The 21,087-nt window shown below is 48.5% G+C and overlaps 1 protein-coding gene across 9 annotated transcripts in view; it reads right to left on the bottom strand.

Annotated features, from left to right (window-relative positions):
* Positions 1 to 21,087, bottom strand: part of LOC138249649 (zinc finger protein 420-like) — a 61,779-nt gene that overhangs the window by 9,531 nt on the left and 31,161 nt on the right. The window lies entirely within an intron of this gene.

Raw genomic sequence — 21,087 nt, 5'->3', positions numbered from 1 at the left:
TCAAACAAATTAGTAGCAGTATCAACAGAGTGGACTTTATGCCAGCCGGTCAGCTATTGCATTTTATGTATTTTTCCTATTTTGCCGTAGCTTGATTGTGTTGTCCATCATTTTGTGGATAGTTACACTATACAATTAGTGCAAGACAAAGCGAGCAACCAGGGCACTCCAAAGTGGTAAGTCCAAAATGAATAAATTTGCAGAAGATGCTTTAATCCTTAGTAGTGAGAAGTCGAATAGATATACAGAAATAATTAAAGTCCATATGTTAGATCAGGTATATGAGAGTTCGGTAACAGCCAACACGTGTTTCGTCCTCACGGACTTCTTCAAGGCTCAAAGACTAACATTTGGGTAACCAAAGTATTTCTGTTATCACTCCAAAGGTAATTCTATATCAGAAAACATGAGTATTTCATCAAAGTAAAAAGGGTCCCTTATCATACAGGGAAAAATACTCTTCCAAAGCAGAGGGACTATCCCGTAGAGTGTATCCGTAGTAAAGGATAAACACTATGACAACGGCCTAAGTAGACCCAGTCCGTACTACCCCAGGATCCGGGAGTCAGGAAACAGCGGTGTGTGTGATAAATCGCAGCGCGTGATAACGCTGCCGTGTTCAGTGAGAAACACGGCAGCACCCGCAGAAGTACCCGAACAGGCACTTAGAAGATTTGTGAACCTGAGCTGGCTCAGAGTCCCAAAGGAGGGTCCCACAACGCCAGAGGCCAACTCAGAGGGTTGAGCACTGCAGGATGGAGTGCTGGGGACCCAGGCCAGGCTGTGCACGCAGGAAATCCTGGAAGAGTGCACAGGAGCCGGAGCAGCTGCAAATCACGCAGTACACAGGTTTGCAGTCTAGCGTGGGGAGGCAAGGACTTACTTCCACCAAACATGGACTGAAGGATCAGTGGACTGTAGGAGTCACTTGGATAGAGTTCCTGTGTTCCAGGGACCACGCTTGATAGGATTAGAGGGGACCCAGAGGACCAGTGATGCAGTCTTTTGGTGCCTGCGTTAGCAGGGGGAAGATTCCGTCGACCCACTGGAGATTTCTTCTTGGCTTAAAGTGCAGGGTGAAGGCAGACAGCCCTCAGAGCATGCACCACCAAGAAACAGTCGAGAAATCTGTCAGGACTAGGCGCTACAATGTTGCTGTTAGTCGTCTTGCTACGTTGTTGTGGTTTTGCAGGCGTCCTGGAGCAGTTAGCGGTCGATCCTTGGCAGAAGTCGAGGCAGAGGAACTCTGGTAAGCTCTTGCATTCGTTATCTGACAGGAAACCCACAGGAGAGACCCTAAATAGCCCTCAGAGGGGGATTGGCTACCTAACCAGGTAAGAGCCTATCAGGAGGGGTCTCTGACGTCACCTGCTGGCACTGGCCTCTCAGAGGTCTCCAGTGTGCCTTCACACCTCAGCATTCAAGATGGCAGAGGTCTAGGACACACTGGAGGGGCTCTGGGCACCATCTGTGCCCTTCAAAGCATTTCCAGAGGCTGCAGTGACAATTTTAAAAGCAGAGAGAGCATAAACACTGAGGTTCTGGTTAGCAGAGCCTCAGTGATACAGTAAGGCACCACACATGGACACATATAGGCCACATATTATGAGCACTGGGGTCCTGGCTAGCAGGTTCCCAGAGAGACAGGCAAAACAAACTGACACACAAGTAAAAATGGGGGTAACATGCCAGGCAAGATGGTTATTTCCTACAAATGGCAGGTAACGTCTGTGGGCATGCAGGATGGGACTGTGCAAATAAGCGTCCTGCAAGTCCAATGCTACCATCCAGTCTCCTGGATCTAAGGCAGATAGGACCTGAGCCAGGGTGAACATTTTGAATTTCTCCTTCTTGAGGAAGTAAGTGAGGTCCCGAAAGTCTAGGATGGAACGCAAGCCCTTGTCCTTTTTTCCGCACCAGAAAGTAGCGGAAATAATAACCACAACATACTTCTGGCACAGGGACAATCTCTATGGCTCCCTTGGACAAGAGAGCTGCGGCTTCCAGGTCGAGAAGTGCCAAATGATCCTCCGGAAGATGGCTGACTGATGGAGGCATGGTTGGTGGGGCAGATTCGAGGGGGGGGGGGGGGGGGGGGGGGGGGGACTAGCCCTTTCGAACTATCTGCAAAACCCACGTGTCTGTAGTGATGGATTCCCAGTGGGGCAGGTGGTGGCGAATCCTGCCAACTGGATCGGAATGAGGGGACGGACTAAGAGGGTTTGGAGGCTGCGGCAGAGGTGGACTGGATAGACCTCTGGTACCCTGTCCCACGCAGGATTATGCATCCCCAGCCACAAAGTGGCTGAACAGCATGGGTGGCACGGTGGCTGGGGACGTGACGGGGAGCCCCTTCCTTGGCCACGAGGGGTGAAAGGCAGACTGTTGGGGGCGAGAGGCAGTGGAAAGGCCAAGGGACTGAGCTGTAGCCTGGGGGTCCTTGAACCTCTCCAAGGCAGAGTCTGCCTCGTCTCCAAAGAGACGGCAGCCATCAAAGGGTATGTCGATGAGAGACCAGAAAGTACGCAACCAGGCTCTGGCCAACGTCGTCGCTAACCGATCTACCTAGAGTCGGTCATGTCCAGCCCATATCAGATCGTTAACTTCGCCGCATCTCTCCCATCGGTGACAGTTTGGGAGATGATAGCACGGGCCTCCTCTGGTATCTGCAGCAGAACATGCGCGACCTTATCCCGCAGAGAGTGGGTACAGCAGCCCAAAAGGCATGCAGTGTTCACAGACCGCAGCGCGAGACTGGAGGAAGAAAACATCTTCTTCCCAAATTGTTCCAGCAGTTTTGATTCCCTATCCGGGGGTGCGGAAGGGAATGCGCCAGAGGAAGAGGAAACCTAGATGACAAGACTCTCAGGCCTAGGGTGTTGGGACAGGAATTTAGGCTTTTTTGGGGCGGGCCTATGCAGGCGTGCGATAGTCCTGTTCACAGAAGCCCCTGTGTTGGGGTTGGACCAAGTACCCAAGAGGACATCGGTGAGGGCTTAATGGAATGGCAGAAGGGGCTCAGATGAGGAAGCCCTTGGCTGAAGCACCTCAGTCAGGAGATTTGACCTGACCTGTACAGTAGGCAGCTCAAGGCCAAGGACCTCTGCCACCCTACTGACCACCATAGAATAAGTCGTTCCCTCTTCCGTAGCCACGGTAGGTAGAGACAGCATGCCAACGTCTGGAGAAGTGTCTAGGCCCCTGGCCTTGCCCAACTCCTGTGCCCAGTCCAAATTGCGGTCTTCCTGGTCCAGGGACCCCTCCAATCCTTCCCTGAATTCGAACCCATAGGAAAAAGGGTCCAAATCTGACCTGGAGTGAGTAGGCCCCATCAAAGCCAAAGATGGCATTGGCCAACACTGTTCAGACTCCGAGTCAGAGTCGTCGGGGATGAGGATCAGGTCGACATCGATGGGCACCACTAACATCAGGAGCGTCGACAATCGAACCAGCACTGGGGAAGGTCTTAGTGGTACGATCAGCGTCAGTGTGGATCTGGAGGGGACCTCGGTGGCCGGAGCCAAAGCTGCCGGCCCGGAACCCAAAGGCCCCCCCTGACCAAACCCCTAGTGCCCGAAGGCACCGTATCAGGGTCTGCCTGCCCCAAAATAAGGCGCATTGCCTCATAAAGCTCCTTTAATTGGGCAGGGGTTTCTCTAGCTCCAGGAAATTCAGAGAAGCGTGGAGTGGACCCAGAAGCAGACTCCGAAGACTGAGGCCTCAAGCGTCGACGCTCCTTCCCGCATTTTACCAAAGTGTGGTAGTATATATATTCAATGCAGGTTGTCAATTTTTCCATGCCAAGGAAGTCCCACAGTTTGTAGAACCAATCAGCGTGAGGTGTTATGGCGTCTGAGCCCCACCTGGATAGGATGACTTGCTTTGCAGCGCAGAGGGTTAAGGTGATGGCCTTCCCTTTGGAAGTGGGTAGGTCAGTGCTTTGGGAATTCCTAGTATCACATAACTAGGAAGATTGGGTATGTCTGTTCTGTATACCTCATTACTATCCTTCAGTATAGCATCCCAATATCTTTACGGTTTGGTACAGTGCCATAGGAGGTGCATTAATGACTATGTTGCCACAGTTTCTCCAGCAGTCAGCACAGCCTTGGGTTTTCGTTTAGCCATTCCGCAGAGGGTGTAGTACTAGTAATCCACTATTCTATACTGTTTCCTTGCCTGTGGTGCTATAAGACGAGTTCTAGGTCCTCAAGGGGATGCCAGCCTATTCTTTAGGTGTAAAGGAACAGACCAGCTCAGATTCCCAGCATATCTGGTCTGGGGATTTGTTGATGCCTAGGGGTTTGTTTAGGAAAGTGTATATATCTGAGAACAGACTTTTAAATCGGTGAGTTTGGTTAGAAGCCATTTCTCGAAGGCCTCCTTTATTCATTTACAGTTGGCCTCTTGCCATGGGAGGAGCATAGTATCATGCATAGCTGGTGGAAAATTGGGACTGCCTATGATGGGCACGAATGGTGAGATGTGTGAGGATAGGTTTTTCACTAACTTCACTTTATTGCGTGTCCCAACTGTGGCCCAAGTGATCAGTGAAATATAGAATGCGGGCGGTGTTGTTTGGAGAGGCAAGCAATTTTCCATATATGGATCCCAGCAGTGGTTTGGTCAATGAGGCACCAGCGTTTTTCCAAAAGCCGCCTATTCAGTTTCACAGTATAGAGCGTAGCTGACCTGCTTGGTAATAGTGGATAACGTGGGGAATACCCAGGCCTCCCTCTGCTACAGATAGGCCCATCTCCCAGCCATGTGCGTTGGGTTCGTGGGTGTCTGTAAATCAGCTGGTGGGTCTGGAGTTTGAAGCTGTTGTTGATTTCTTCTATCTTTCGACAGAAATGGGTTGCAAGGGAGTTTCAGAACTCCTGTGATGGTGGGGATTCGTTGGAGCAGGTCCTGGGAGCGGAGAGCTCTTTGATGATGCCAAAGAGCTCTTTACTGTTGTGAGTGTTTGTGTCAATGCGTTTTTTGAAGTGGGTCCTTTTGGGGGTGCGGATCAGCTGGTGATGTTTGCGTATGGCATCCTTGAGTGTGATGTGGTTTGAGTCGGTAGGTTCGAGGCGCCATGTTTTCTCCATTCTGCGACATAACCGTTTCGATTCCAGTAGATCTGGGGTGAACCAGCTGGCCTTGGTTCTGTGGAGGGTATTAGGGCTTTTTTGAGCAGCGCGAGGGTGTTGGCGCAGTCTTCTATCCAGCGATGCAGGTTGGTGGCGGCTGAGTCAGGGTCCAGGGTCCCAGGGAGTGGGGCCTGGGCGAGGGTGGAGATCAGTTCTGTTGAAATTTTGCTCCAATTGTGTTTGGTGATGTGGTTGAAGGAGACGTGGCTGCTGGCTGAGAAGATGGGGTTGAGCGTGTGGCCTGCGGAGTGGGTGGCCGAATTGACGAGTTGTTTGAGGGCGAGGTTGTCCAGCAGGTTTGGTGGTGTTGGTGTCGTCGTTGTTGTTTTCTAAGTGGAAGTTCAAATCGCCGAGGAGGATGTAATCCGTAGAGTCGAGGGCGTTGGCACTGACCATGTCGGCGATGGCATCGCAGAATTGGGATCAGGGGCCCGGGGCTCTGTAGATCAGAGTTCCTTTGAGGGTGGTGTTGGCGTTGATGTGGATGTTGAAGTGGAGGTGCTCGGCGAGGTTGAGGGTGTCATGGGTGCTGCTCGAGACTTTAATGGTGCTTTTGTGGACTATGGCGATTCCTCCTCCTGGTTTGTTGGTGCTGTCTCTTCTGGTGATTTTGTAACCTTCAGGGATGGCGATTACTAGGTCGGGTTCCGAGGCCGAGTTTGTCCAGGTTTCAGTGAGGAAGCCGATGTCCGGTGAGGTTGAGGCCAGTAGGTCCCAGAGTTCAATTGCAGGTTTGTGGATGGAGCGGGTATTGAGTAGGATGCAGCTGAGGTGGTTGTCGGCAGGTCTGTCGTGGTGCTTTAGGGTACAGGTGAAGTGGCAGGCATGGCAGGAGAAAGGTCCCTTGGTGTTCTTCGAGGAGGACTGTAAGCAGGTGGAGGGCGTCCTGGATTGAGGGCGAGGAGGTCACTGGCAGTATAACAGCATGCGGAGGTGCGGGAGCCTCACGGGCCAGGGGGAGTGGCGCTGGGCGTGGTCCAGGCGCAGACGGGTGCAGACGGGCTTGCCTACAAGGCAAACAATGGAAAAAAAGGCACAATAAAAGAAAATAAGGCACAATAAAATGGACAGAAAAAGGAAGCACAAGTCTAGGAGCGCTTACCAGAGCAGCCCACTGGACACCAGGGATAAGGCGCGGGCGGGTGCCTGCGGGTGGTAGAGGGCCTTGAACATGCGACAGCAGCGTGGGCGGGGTCAGTGACACAGGCACAACATGGTGGAGCTGCGCGCATGGGGAGCGAGCTATAGACCCTAAAAGCGGGTCAGGGGTCACTCCCTGCGATGCGCAGCGGGCACCATTAAGAAGGGGAGGTGGGAAGGAGGAGCAGCTGGGAGGGACGAGCGAATGGGGGGTGAGGGGGGTGGGGCCGCAGGGATGCAGCGGCGGGAAATGAGAGAGGCTGAAACGGCTCGGGGGAGCTGAGAAACTGAGCGCAAGGGCAGGGAGTGCACAAGGGGCAAAATGGCACAAAATACAAAGCAAACAATGGAAAATAAGGCACAATAAAACAAAATAAGGCACAATAAAAATGGACAGAGAAAGGAAGCACAAGTCTGGGAGCGCTTACCAGAGAAGCCCACTAGACACCAGGGATGAGGCGCAGGCGGGTGGTGGAGAGCCTCGAACACGCGACAGCAGGGTGGGCGGGGTCAGTGACACAGGCACAACCTGATGGAGCTGCGCACGTGGGTAGCGAGCTCTAGAACCTAAAAGGGGGTCAGGGGCCAAGGTTGCCATGCTCTCCTGTATGGATCTCTGGCTGTCTTCAGAGCCAGGCAGGCTGTGCACTCTGGGGACCCTCGAAGGGGAGCATGTTTCTGCCATCTCCACTCAACAGGCTGTTATTGTCCTCCACCTTCTCTTCATCTCCACTACCTTGGGGTAATTCCTTCCCCAAGGGTGGGGATACCCTGTGAGCCTCCTCTGAGGCTCCAAAGGGCCTTAATTTAAGCAGCTTTCATCGCTTTCGCTCCCATGATGACTTTCCTCCCTGCACAATTCCTCTTTTATGAGGACAGATTTGTTGAGTTCCATGTCTCCTTTGTCGAAACGTGGCTTCTAAGCTAGTTCAAGAACTTGTGGAAACTTTATCTCCCTCTAGTTGAAGCTGTAGGAAACTTTCCCAAACTTTTTCAAACTCTCCTTTCCTGGGGAATGTTTTTGCAACTCTTGAAACAGTACTCTGGAATTCAATAATGTTCACAGAAAATATTTTTTGGAGAAAGAACTTCTTTTCTAGCTGTTTACCTTTGCAGATTCTCAGAGGTCTTGACTTCAACAATTGTGTGCTACTACTAAACGCAAGTTCAGGATCCCACCGCTAGACACCAAAGTGAGGAAATGGAGTTTATTATATAGGGTGCTTGTGCAATCTCACAATGTAATACACTTATCAGCCCCACAGGTTTGGGATTTCTATAACCCGAAGCCCAGTACATATTGTTTTAGGTCAAGGACAACAAGTTTCCATGTTTACTTCGCCCTTGGGACAAGTAGGCCCAATTCCATGCAGCACAAACCCTTTTCCTGGCAGTTTACAGTACCACACTATGGAGCAGGGAAGGGAACTGTTTGAAGTTGAAGTAATATCTGTAATGTTCATGCTGTTTGAACTTCTATTTATGGATGAGCGCTCTAAATAAATGTTGTAATCGCAGACTGCACTACTACAGTGGTTCCAGTAAAAAAAAGTGTAGAAATGTTTGTAAAGTACAATAATATGAGGCCATGTATAATGGTTCCAGAATGCTCTCCGATTAGATGTAAATATTTTCAGAAGCTTGCAAGTAAGATTGATGATTCTTTGGGTTCAAAATAAAATACTTACAAAAATGGACCTAGGAAAAACATGTTTTGCTAAATTACTTTTAAATTTTAGGTACCATTTATTTGAAGCATCATTTAGAACAATGTGCTGATGTAGGCTAGTCTTGTTTTTACATGGATTTTGTAAAACTTTTTTGTTTGTAGGAGCTGCCAGCCTTCACCATTGTAACAAATCTTGGCAAAAACCAAAAAATATGTTTTGCCTTTCAAAGTACACATCACCACAGTAGTTCTCCAAAACTACTTTGTGTCACGATATGCTCCTTATGAAAGACCAGATCGCTATCACTCATAGTGAACCCAAGGATAGAAAGAGAGATAGAATTGTAATTAAAACAAAAGGTCTTGGTTAACACCAGAATTAATTAGGAGCGCAATTAATACTCACAAAGGTGCACCCAGCTTAGCTGTCTTTGAATCACTGCAAATTTATGTATTTTGTGAATTCACAAGAATCTTCACAATTAGACCAGAAAACTGTACTCCTAGAAAATGTGTGAACTATATTTTAAGCAAAGGAAAATATGCATGTGCAGATTTGATCATGTAAAAATCTGTTGAGGGTTTGCAAGTTCATTTTTCCTCCAACCACTGCCACCCTTGTTAGGAATACATTTCCAACTCTTCATAGTATGGGAAAACATTAGAAAAGAGCTGGTGAAAACCCTTAAAACGTGCAAGTTACTAGGTTTGCACAGACTCAAAAGGGCATTCTATCCCCGGAACTAATGCTTATCGGCATCTCTGGCCCCGGTATGTAGATCTGCAGAAAGGCAACAAAATAAGGAAATTGTTTGTAATCAAGCCCTACTATAGTATTAGCCCTGCCATAAACAGCAAGGCTTTTATCAGAGCTCTTATATAATGTCTAATCTTATTATATCTTATATGAGATCCCTGCCATAAATTGTCGCTGCACTACACACACCAAAGGTACAATTCTATTTTTTTTTAAAGGACAAGTATATTTATGAAGCAACTTGTCACATGGACAAGTAGATATTTTATTAAATTCCACACCCCTGCATCCCATTTATGTCCAGAAGTTTTCGTATGTAAAATCCTCTGCGCAGTCCTGGGTATCTTGAAGAATAAATTGACATGATCTTCAAGAAATCGGACACCAATTTATAAAACTAGACTATTTTTATATGACTTTAGACACTAGAACGAAAAGATCCAGAGGATTGAGAGATATCGATTGTACAAACAATAATAAAAATAAAAGCTATTTCACTCAACCGTGAACAAGCCTTGGCAAAGTGAATGAATTAGACACTTTTTAAGTTTCAAATTGTCAATGCTGTTAGAAGTACTTGGGGCGACCATCTCCAGCAGGAAGCTGGTCAGGAGGACCAGCAAGGTCATCAAGAACAGATACCTTAACAAAAGAAGCACTCTGTCAGCAGTTCCAGGCACTTTATCCACGTCACAATGGATTTCTAGAGTGGTCCTGATGCAAGGGATAAAGGATGTTGAAGATGCTCGAAGAATGCTGTTGATGCGATGCGGTCGACGGGGATCTTCCTACAGGGAACCCTTTGTCCACGAAGATATTAAGGGGGTCCTGGTTGCAGGGTCAACGTCCCATTAAGTCCTCTTCAGTTTTGCTGAAGGGAAGTTGCCACTGTACTACCAGTTGCCCATTGTTGCTGTCACAGGCTAATCCTTCCTGAGTCTGTAACTTGCCTGTTGAGCATCCCAGCACCATCCAACAGAATTCCTGGGCTCAGCGAACTAGGGTGCAACTCTGTGCATAGGGTCTCGCAGCCTCAGTGCTGCATGGTGGCGGTGGTACAGTTAGAAGACTTTGGGCTAGCAACTTGCCCCACCAGGCATCTTCAGCTGTTGTGTCCATGTGCTGCAAACAGGAGGCCAGTCAGCTGGCCCTTGCAGTTCACTTTGCTTGACAGGGCTCTGGAGACAGCTTCTACACAGTCCATCTCTTCACTAGCCAGCAGCTACAACAGCTCCAGTCTTCATCGATGCACTCTCTCTTTGTTGGTCCCTCGGTGCAGCAGGGCAGTCTTCCTTCCAATTGGGTTGAGATCTGGCTGCCAGGAGTGTCACCTTTATGCTCGGAAAATGTTCTCTGGACAGGATATGGTTGGTAGCCAATGGGCTAACAGGTCCCCTCCCACCTGGTCCACTCCCTGTGCAGTATGGCATCTACCTATCCCAGGATGCACCATTCTTCCAGATCCCAAGATGGTGAGGCTCCTCTTTCAGTTTTCAGTCCTCCCTAGCCCACCGCAGTCAAGCTCATCAGCGTCCGTCAGCAACCAGTTAGCATCAAGCACCAGCAACTTTGCTCGTGGTAAGTCTTCTCCAGGCTTGCTTAACGGATACTCAGCCTGCACCCTACGAACTCCTGTACTTCTCACTTTAACTTACTTGATGCTAAGGAGCCACTCTTTTGTCTTATCTGTCACTTTAATCAAGGGCAATCCCTCCTTAGGGTGGCCTCAAATTAGGCCATGTTGAAAATGCCCGTTGTGCCATCGTTCTGCAATTGGGTTGCTTTACGTGTACCTAAACAAGGTGTACAGACAACTAAAAACAGGATGACATGTGTAACAACCTTTAGTACATGAAGCCATGAAATACGCAAAATCATTAATCGCATTGGGCATTGGTCTCAGATGAAATTAAAACAAACAAGCTCCTCATAAATTCCTTGAAGAACAAAGATTATGTGGTAAGCTCTTTTTTTAGGAATACCACTCAAAACCATCTACTAACACATTGTGGGATTAGCTAAAGGTTAAAGGGGATTTCAAGTGTGGGAAGCGTAAAGCATATGGCCTGGCGTTAGAGACAAGAGTTTTCAGCTACAAGGAAAAGACCTACACATTAGGGGAACATACAAAATGTAACAGTGTGGATGTCATCTAATCTCCGAGCGAGCTCCTCTATGTAGGTCAGACCAGACAGAGGGTAAAGGCACGTATCCTCCAGCATTGCGGTAGGATCAGGTGCAAGGTTCAGGACACACCCTTAGTGGACCATTTTACCGTCTTGAATCATCCTATGGACAGTTTATGCTAGCAAGCGATTGAGAAGGTTAGAGCAAATCCTAGAGGGACAGCTTTGCTGTTTTTTGGATTTTTTAAATGAAAGTAGCCAAACAATGGATTTTTAAAGGACCACTGTTGTTATGTATCATTATTACCCAGGTCCTTCTGTTGGGTGACCCTGTTGTTATGTAAAGAGCTCTTTATAGCGGAGACTTAGCTCACCCACACAGCCCTCCCCACAGTTGAAATGGCCATCCCTACCGAGTACAAATTCTACCATTTAGAGCAGCCTAGCGGGGGGGATTGCTAAGGTTTACAACCAAGTATGCAGCTGAATTTATGACCGTTGATCGAGTAGAAGGGGAAACATTTGGTTTCTGTTGCACACTGTCTTTTCAGCTGTCGTTAGCTGACATCTTAGTCTTTTTAAAACTCTTTGGATGCAGCTTTAGCCCACCTGGTGATGAAATGCTTGCATTTGATAGTATTACGTGATTTCAATATTCATGTGGAGTGTTTTGCGGAGATGGAGGTAGACACTTAGCTAGATAAAATATCACCATGAAATCTGATGCAATATGTCACTGAACCCATCCACTTGGCAGGCCACACAATCAATAAAAGGTTTTCTACTGTCATGCCAGATATGCTGGATGCCACCCCATACTCTGGTACTGCACATTTTTAGTGATGTTCAGATGGTCTGCTTCATTGCCGAACGGAGATCATGTAAGGAAACGCCCAAGCTAGTTTAGGCCGTTTAGTAACTTCAAGCCCAGTGAGCTTTTTGGCTCTCCAAACCCTACAGTTCCAATACTATCAGGAAATGTTGCATTAGATGCCACTACTGTAGGTAGCTGCCTTTGCCTTGCTTTGAACAAGCTAGCTCCAATCACTGTACCTAAATCCTGCAGAAGCAGGCCTTTAGTGCCCTGATTTACAGAAACAAAGCTGAAGAAAAAAAAAAAATCTCTGCAATAAGGGCCAAGAGATGTTGGTGCAAGCACTACAATAAGGAGGATAAGCTATTTACTGGGCGTCCTTAAGGAAATATCATGCTTCAGTTAAGATTGCCAATAAAGCCTTCTTTAACAGGACTGAAGCAGCAGGAAACAAGCCATGAGAAGTGTTTAAGATTTAAAAACAAAACTGCTGCTTGTGTCAGAAGCGTGCCATCTTCCTTAGACTGGTGTGAAAAACGAGTGAACTTATTTCATGATACGATTCTCAAAGTACAAGCTAATTTTTTCATGGGTTCTCTGAATGGGATGATAAGAGCTCCTTTTGATGAAGTAATAGAGGATACGTAAAGCTCTTTGTTCGCTTTTAATTCTATCCCCAGGAGTGGGGGGGGGGGCACTTTAGCTGCTATTTGCCTTTAATCGGGGCCCCCATCCGATCCGTGTCCCATTGATCTGTTAATTTTAGGGGCAGATGTAACCAACCCATTGGTGAAAAAACTACTTAGTGACTCAATTGCTACTGCTGTTGTACCTTACCCAAAGATGCGCTGGTCACAGGTGAGTAAAGTGGTGTCAGGGGTCAATCTCCCAGGGAAGAGGTAGCTACAGGGGAGGCCACAAGGTAGCACCAAACTTACACCTTCAGCAGCACAGGGGCAGCTGGGTGCAGAGTGCCAACACAGCGTCGGGCACCCAATGCAAGTCAAAGGGGGAGATCAGTTTTGGAAAATTGCTGCAGGCTCGAGCCAGGAGGCTGAACGAAGAAACCCCTAGCTGCCCAAGTAAGTTCTAATGCTAGGAGACGTAGGGACAGAGACGGTCCAGCTCCCCAAGACGAGGGGCTCTGAGTGCACGGGTGTTCTTTGGCATTGGGAACAGCTTACCGAACAGGTTGTGGGCAGGGGAAGTCAATCAATCAATCAGTGATTCCTAAAGTGCAGCTAATTACCCAAGGCGCTGTTTGAGGGCATACTGCTCAATCACAGAGCCACGTCTTGAGGTCCTTCCTGAACTGCTTCAGTGATGCGGTCTGCCTGAGTTTGAGGTAGCGTGTGCCATGTCCGGGCTGCGAGGTAGGAGAAGGATCTTCCTCCTGCTGTGCTTTTCCGGATCTTGGGAACGGCTACGAGGGCGAGCTGGAAAGAACAGAGATGTTGGTTAGGTATGTAGAAGGCGAGGCTATGGTTGAGATATGCCAGTCCAATGTTGTGTAGTGCCTTGTAGGTGTGGGTCAGGATTTTGTATGTGATGTGCTTGTTGACTGGGAGCCAGTGGGAGGAGATGTGGCTGTGTCACGGGATGTCCAGGATGAGTCTGGCTGCTGCATTCTGGATTCTTTGTAGTCTTGACTGTAATTTCTTGGTGATGCTAGCATAGACTGAGTTGCTGTAGTCCAGTTTGCTAGTGATGAGTGCATGGGTGACTGTCTTCTTCGTGTCAGAGGGGATCCACTTGAAAAGGATCGGAAGATGTGGAAGCAGGATGATGAGACAGCGTTGACTTGGCGGGTTGTGGATAGAGAGGAGTCCAGGATGATGCCCAGACTGCGTGTGTGGTATCTGGGAGCAGGGGGCCACCAGGAGTCATTCTAGGTGGAAGGGGTAGAGCTGATTACGAGGTTCTCTGTCTTGTTCAAGTTGAGTTTGAGGCAGCTGGATTCCATCCAGGTGGTGACTGTTCTCATCCCGTTGCAGAAATGTCTTTTGGCCTTTGCAGGGTCATTGGACAGGGAGAGGATCAGCTGGGTATCGTAGGCGACTATGTTTAGCCAGTGTTGTTTGATGATCTTGGCTAGCGGGACCATGTAGATATTGAAAAGGGTCGGGCCGAGTGATGATCCTTGGGTCACTCTGCAGCATGTGTCTTTGAGTTCGGACATGAATAGCGGTAGTCTGATACTCTGTATTCTTCCAGTGAGGAAGGACCTGATCCAATCCAACGCTTCATCTCGGATGCCGCTGTCATACACCTTGGCGTAGAGGGTGGAGTGGGAGACGGTGTCAAACGCAGCAGAGAGGTTGAGGAGAAGGAGTGCTGCCGTGCCTCTGTGGTTTAGTATGGTGCGTATATCGTTGGTGGCTGCTAGGAATGTTGTTTTGGTTCTGTGGTTGCTTCTGAATCCGGATTGGGATGGATCTAGGATTTGGTGTGTCTCAAGGGATTTGGTGAGTTGCTGATTGACAGCCTTTTCCGTTACTTTGGCTGGGAAAAGGAGCACAGAGATGGGTCTGTAGTTTTTAGCTCCCTTGGGTCAGCAGTGGGTTTCCTGAGCAACGGGTTGATCTAGGCGTGCTTCAAGTCTGATGGTAAGACTTCAGACAGGGAATACACAAGCAGGCAGAGTCACAGAATGGTGTAAGCAAGAAAATGCCCACTTTATAAAAGTGCCATTTTGAAACGGAAAATTTAAAAAACAATTTTACCAAAAGATGTGTTTTTAACTTGAGAGTTCAGAGACCCTAAACTCCCTATCTCAATCTGCTCTGAAAGGGAAACTGCACTTTAAGGATATTTAAATGCAGCTCCCATGTTAACCTATGAGAGAGATAGGCCTTGCAACATTGAAAAGCGAATTTGGCAGTGTTTCACTGCTAGAACATGTAAAACACATCAGTACATGTCCCACCTTTAACATACACTTCACCCTGCCCATGGGGCTACCTAGGGCCTACCTTAGGGATGCCTTACATGTATAAAAAGGGAAGGTTTGGGCCTGGCAAGTAGGTACACTTGCCAGGTTGAATTGGCAGTTTAAAACTGCACACATAGAAACTGCAGTGGCAGGTCTGATCCATGTTCATGGGGCTACTCATGTGAGTGGCACAACAAGTGCTGCAGGCTCACTAGTAGCATTTGATTTACAGGCCCTGGGCACCTCTAGTGTACAGTACTAAGGACTTACTAGTAAATCAACTATGCCAACCGTGGAAAAGCCAAGTACACATACATTTTACACGGGGAGCACTTGCACTTTAGCACTGGTCAGCACACAGTCCTAATCTGGGAAGTAGAGGCAAAAAAAGACAGGGGCGACCACTCCAAGAATGCCAGATCTAACACGTGTCCCGCGCTGCTGAAAGTGGGGAGAACTACCCAACCTCATGGGAGTTCTCATCACTAAGGTGGAAGAATCTGGACAGATCATCAGCATTGGCATGTGAAATAGACCACCTCAACAGTTTTGGGTTCTCACCCCTCATCTGCATTAACCATCAGAGGGGCCTGTGGTCTGTCTGAACCCGTAAGTGAGTCCAAAACAAGAAGGGTCTTCAGAGCCCAGACCACAGCAAATGCTTCACGCTCAATTGCACTCCACCTGAGTTCCTGGGGAAGTAACCTCCTAGTGATGAAGCGTACAGGCTGGTCTAGGCCCTCTTCATTTAGCTGTGTCAACACTGCTCCTACACCATGCTCTGAAGCATCAGTCTGTGCAACAAATTCTTGAGAGACGTCAGGTGGCTTCAGCATGGGTGCTGTGCACATTGCTGCCTTCAGGGCATCAAAAGCTGTCTGGCAAGACTCAGTCCAGATCACTTTTTGTTTTTTTGTTAAGGGAGCAACAATGGTGTCATACCCCTTAACAAACCTCCTAAAAAGGCTCTCACCTCAGTCTGGGTCTTGGGAGGCTCCTAAGGCATATTGGTATAAATCTTTGGCTGTAGGGGGTCACCTGGCCACTCCCCATCTGGTGTCCTAAGATTCCTGAAGATCTAAGAAGAACCAGAGGCTATAGAGTCGCATCAGCAGAGAAGACTGCAGACACCAACTGGTCTTTCTGCAGCCCTCGACAATGCTGATCCAAAAGATGATACGTCCTGCAAGCCAGCGATTACCAAAGCTTTGAGAGGACTGCCTGCCTTCAACAAAGATCAAGATCTCCAGAGAATAGCTGACCTGTTAAAGAAGAAAGCAACTTTAAAAGAAAAGAACTCTGCCTTGTGGAACACAAACCCACCTCCAGACCCACCTTTGCACCCGATGCCCACGGCCCGAGTCCAAGTGGCCCACTGGTCTTGGGAAGGTTCCCCAGTGATTCTGAGTCCAAGTCTACCGTGGGCTGACTCCTGCCGACTATGCCTTAAAAGCCTGCAGCCTCAAATCGAAGGCTTGATGACATTTACGAAGGCTTCAGGAAACAAAACCCACCCACAAACACCACCATGGACATAACACCACACCAGATCGTGAACTCCTGTATCCCCCATCTCCAAAGAGAACACCCAAAAACTCCATTCACTTGGGAGCAACCTCAGATCTGTGCCCTCATCATATCTTTATCCTGGCCAGCGCCACCATAGCACCTGAGCTCTGTCGCACTATCAACAGATCTTCTGAGACCGCCTCCTTACCTAGAGAGGCTAGAGTGGTGGGAGGAGTGGTCACTTACACCTGAATGGGCTGTGCCTGCCCTCACACAATGCAGTCTCCAACCCCCTGGTGTGTGTCTGGGGTCTGGCCTGGGGAAGGCAGGATCCTGTAAACAGAGGCTTTTCTTTGAAGCTAGGCAACTTCAAAGGCAAAATGGGGTATAAGTATTGGACCCAAACCCCCAGACTTTATATTTCTTCAAGATTTGCTTCTGGAACCAAGAGGAATCTCTGCCAAAGAGAACAGCTGAGGAGAAGTGCTGCCCCTGCCTGTGCTTTGTTGGGCTATCTTGCAGTTGCTGCTTTTGCCTGTAAAAGGGGACAAAGACTGGACTTTGTGGCATATTCCTGCTTGAGAAGAACCTCGAAGGGCTTGGACTGAGCTTGCCTGCTGTTCCGAAGTCCCAGGGCCATCAAAGACTTCTTCTGCCAGCACCTGGGCTCTCTATCGAGACTCTTACCCTACCAAATGGTGCCTAACCCAGTCCCTGGGCCCTTGAAAGGAGAAGCTGGTGGAAAAACCCCAAGAAAAAACAAGTAAACTGACTTCGTACGACTATGGACTGACGCCGCTGCCGAATCCTCCGACGCAGCCTGCAATCGAAGCCGTGGTCCTTGCTGGAGTGCGACGACCTGACGCCGCTGCAGCCTGGCCAAATTCTGTGACTCTGTGGAAGATGCCGCACCACATTGTGACGCCAGATATCAACTCTGCCGGATGTGCACAGATCTAACGCGTCGCATCGACCCCGCCTTATCTCCGCCGCAACGACCAGACGCCTCTTTGTGACTCCTTCACTCCGCAGCACCGGAACCAACCTCACCTTGGATCCAGCGAAGCTGCGATCCCAGTCTCCGTGCACCGGCTCGTTTCCTCATTTTCACAAGGTACTGTACGCGGTGTTCCCCGGACTTTGTGAGTGCGGGGACACCATTACACGCGTGCACTACATATAGGTCGCTACCTATATGTAGCTTCACAATGGTAACTCCGAATATGGCCATGTAATATGTCTATGATCATGGAATTGCCCCCTCTATACCATCCTGGCATAGTTGGCACAATCCCATGATCCCAGTGGTCTGTAGCACAGACCATGGTACTGCCAAACTGCCTTTCCCGGGGTTTCACTGCAGCTGCTGCTGCCAACCCCTCAGACAGGCATCTGCCCTCCTGGGGTCCAGCCAGGCCTGGCCCAGGATGGCAGAACAAAGGACTTCCTCTGAGAGAGGGTGTTACACTCTCTCCCTTTGGAAAATGGTGTGAAGGCAGGGGAGGAGTAGCCTCCCCCAGCCTCTGGAAATGCTTTCATGGGCACATTTGGTGCCCATTTCTGCATAAGCCAGTCTACACCGGTTCAGGGACCCCTTAGCCCTGCTCTGGCGCGAAACTGGACAAAGGAAAGGGGAGTGACCACTCCCCTGACCTGTACCTCCCCTGGGAGGTGCCCAGAGCTCCTCCAGTGTGCTCCAGACCTCTGCCATCTTGGAAACAGAGGTGCTGCTGGCACACTGGACTGCTCTGAGTGGCCAGTGCCATCAGGTGACGTCAGAGACTCCTCCTGATAGGCTCCTTCAGGTGTTGCTAGCCTATCCTCTCTCCTAGGTAGCCAAACCCTCTTTTTTGGCTATTTAGGGTCTCTGTCTCTTGGGATTCCTTAGATAACGAATGCAAGAGCTCATCCGAGTTCCTCTGCATCTCTCTCTTCACCTTCTGCCAAGGAATCGACTGCTGACCGCGCTGGAAGCCTGCAAAACTGCAACATAGTAGCAAAGACGACTACTGCAACTCTGTAACGCTGATCCTGCCGCCTTCTCGACTGTTTTCCTGGTGGTGCATGCTGTGGGGGTAGTCTGCCTCCTCTCTGCACTAGAAGCTCTGAAGAAATCTCCCGTGGGTCGACGGAATCGTCCCCCTGCAACCGCAGGCACCAAAGAACTGCATCACCGGTACCTTGGGTCTCCTCTCAGCACGACGAGCGAGGTCCCTTGAATCCAGCAACTCTGTCCAAGTGACTCCCACAGTCCAGTGACTCTTCAGTCCAAGTTTGGTGGAGGTAAGTCCTTGCCTCCCCACGCCAGACTGCATTGCTGGGAACCGCGACTTTTGCAGCTACTCCGGCCTCCGTGCACTTCCGGCGGAAATCCTTTGTGCACAGTCCAGCCTGGGTCCACGGCACTCTAACCTGCATTGCAGGACCTCCTAAGTTGTTCTCCGGCGACGTGGGACTCCTTTGTGCGACTTTGGGTGAGCACCGTTTCACGCATCCTCGTAGTGCCTGTTTCTGGCACTTCTCCGGGTGCTGCCTGCTGCTGAGAGTGCTCCTTGTCTTGCTCGACGTCCCCTCTGTCCCCTGACGCAATTTGCGACATCCTGGTCCCTCCTGGGCCACAGCAGCACCCAAAAACCCTTACCGCACAATTTGCAGCTAGCAAGGCTTGTTGGCGGTCTTTCGGCGGGAAAACACTTCTGCACGAATCTCCACGGCGTGAGGGATCCGTCCTCCAAAGGGGAAGTCTCTAGCCCTTGTCGTTCTTGCAGAAACCTACGCTTCTACTGTCCAGTAGCAGCATCTTTGCACCCACAGCTGGCATTTCCTGGACATCTGCCCATCTCCGACTTGCTTGTGACTTTTGGACTTGGTCCCCTTGTTCCACAGGTACCCTCGACTGGAAATCCATTGTTGTTGCATTGTTGGTTTGTGTCTTTCCTGCAGAATTCCCCTATCACGACTTCTATGTCCTTTGGGGAACTTTAGTGCACTTTGCACTCACTTTTCAGGGTCTTGGGGTGGGCTATTTTTCTAACCCTTACTATTTTCTAATAGTCCCAGCGACCCTCTACAAGGTCACATAGGTTTGGGGTCCATTTGTGGTTCGCATTCCACTTTTGGAGTATATGGTTTGTGTTGCCCCTATCCCTATGTGTCTCCATTGCATCCTATTGTAACTATACATTGTTTGCACTGTTTTCTAATACTATTACTGCATATTTTGGTATTGTGTACATATATCTTGTGTATATTTGCTATCCTCATACTGAGGGTACTCACTGAGATACTTTTGGCATATTGTCATAAAAATAAAGTACCTTTATTTTTAGTATATCTGTGTATTGTGCTTTCTTATGATATTGTGCATATGACACTAAGTGGTACTGTAGGAGCTTCACTCGTCTCCTAGTTCAGCCTAAGCTGCTCTGCTAAGCTACCATTATCTATCAGCCTATGCTGCTAGACACCCTATACACTAATAAGGGATAACTGGGCCTGGTGCAAGGTGCAAGTACCCCTTGGTACTCACTACAAGCCAGTCCAGCCTCCTGGGAAGGGTTAGTTTCATCCTCCACTGGGTCCGTGCTAAACAGGTTCCCAGTACCAGAACTCTCTCCCCCCATGCCATTTTTCCCAATTAGCAAACCTTTAGCTACCACTGTAAGTCCCTCATAAATGGTTCCCCTGGTACCTAGAGCTTGAGGTACTAAAGGAAGGACCCTGAGGGCTGCAGCACAAATTGTGCCACCCTTGGGAACCCTGTCACTAAGTGCACACAGTGCTGCTTTTGAGGGAGCGTCTCTTGGTGCAGAACTAAAATGAAAACTCAACATGGCGTAAGGTGCCATCTGAGTGCATGTACTAATAAATCCATCACTGGATTCAGTGAGGGTTTACTAATATGAGATGTTTGATATCAAACATCTTTATCTTCAGTGAAGCCATCATGTAGCTGGGGAACTCGTAATGACCAGTGTCCAGCGCACTTACTTAAAATGGCTTCTCTGTTCACTTACTATGTCTGAGAATGGACAAAGACATAGCAGGGGCATATCTGCTCATGCAGGTACGCCCTCACACATTATATATTGCACCCTGCCTATGGGGTGGAAGGCCTTCTAGGGCAGGCCGCAAAAAATTATAAAAATGTTGCTAGACCTGCGGGTCGAGTAACTTGAATAATCTACTCGACTTACCTGTAAAGTACTTGACCTGTAAATGGGTCTCAAATTGTGTGATCTTCGGCAAATATTTTAGTTTACAAAGTCGTCTTTTTCATGTGTATGTGAGCTTAGCATTTCCGCTGTACAAAAAAAATCTTTTGCTTGATTAAATCGACTAAATGTTTGATCTATGCATAAGAATCTAGCCCACATATAGGGTGTTTCTCAGTTAATGTTTAGACACGCACATTTACTAAATTTACTACTAAAGCATGATGTGGCAGCACACTGTCATTTACAGACAGTACATTTCCAAGAAATGTCCTAAAACCATTCCATTAACTTGCAGCTTTACTGATATTATATAGTGTATTAACAATCTGTGAAATTTGGGTTTCAGAAAACATATTTATCATTTGCAAATCACTAAGCAAAGTGTTATGATTTGTTCTTAACCTTTTAAAATATTTTTTTCTTCACAAAGAAGTACAAAAATGGGCTTTCACAACTACTGAAATATATTTTGAAATGACTATACACACACACAACATTTAAATAACACTTTCCTACAAATAGGCTCCAGGTTGTACAAGATGTGGCTGCACAGCAGATTCTCAATCTTTCTCTGAGAACTAGTGTCTCCCCACATTTTCATTCTCTGCTCTGGCTTCCAGTGAAGAAACTGATTTTATTCAAGACACTTGTACTTACCTTTACAGACTTACATCTGGTATGCCCTCGATATCTTGCAACAAGAATTCATTTTTACTCTCCCTCTAGGGAGCTATGCTCCTCTACTCTGGCCTTGGCAGTGGTATCACGGATCAATCGTTCCAGGATAC

Source organism: Pleurodeles waltl, chromosome 8 (genome assembly GCF_031143425.1).
Source record: "Pleurodeles waltl isolate 20211129_DDA chromosome 8, aPleWal1.hap1.20221129, whole genome shotgun sequence".
Lineage (NCBI taxonomy): Eukaryota > Metazoa > Chordata > Amphibia > Caudata > Salamandridae > Pleurodeles > Pleurodeles waltl.
Note: the sequence above shows the minus strand (reverse complement) of the source record. Positions and strands in the feature narration are given on the sequence as shown.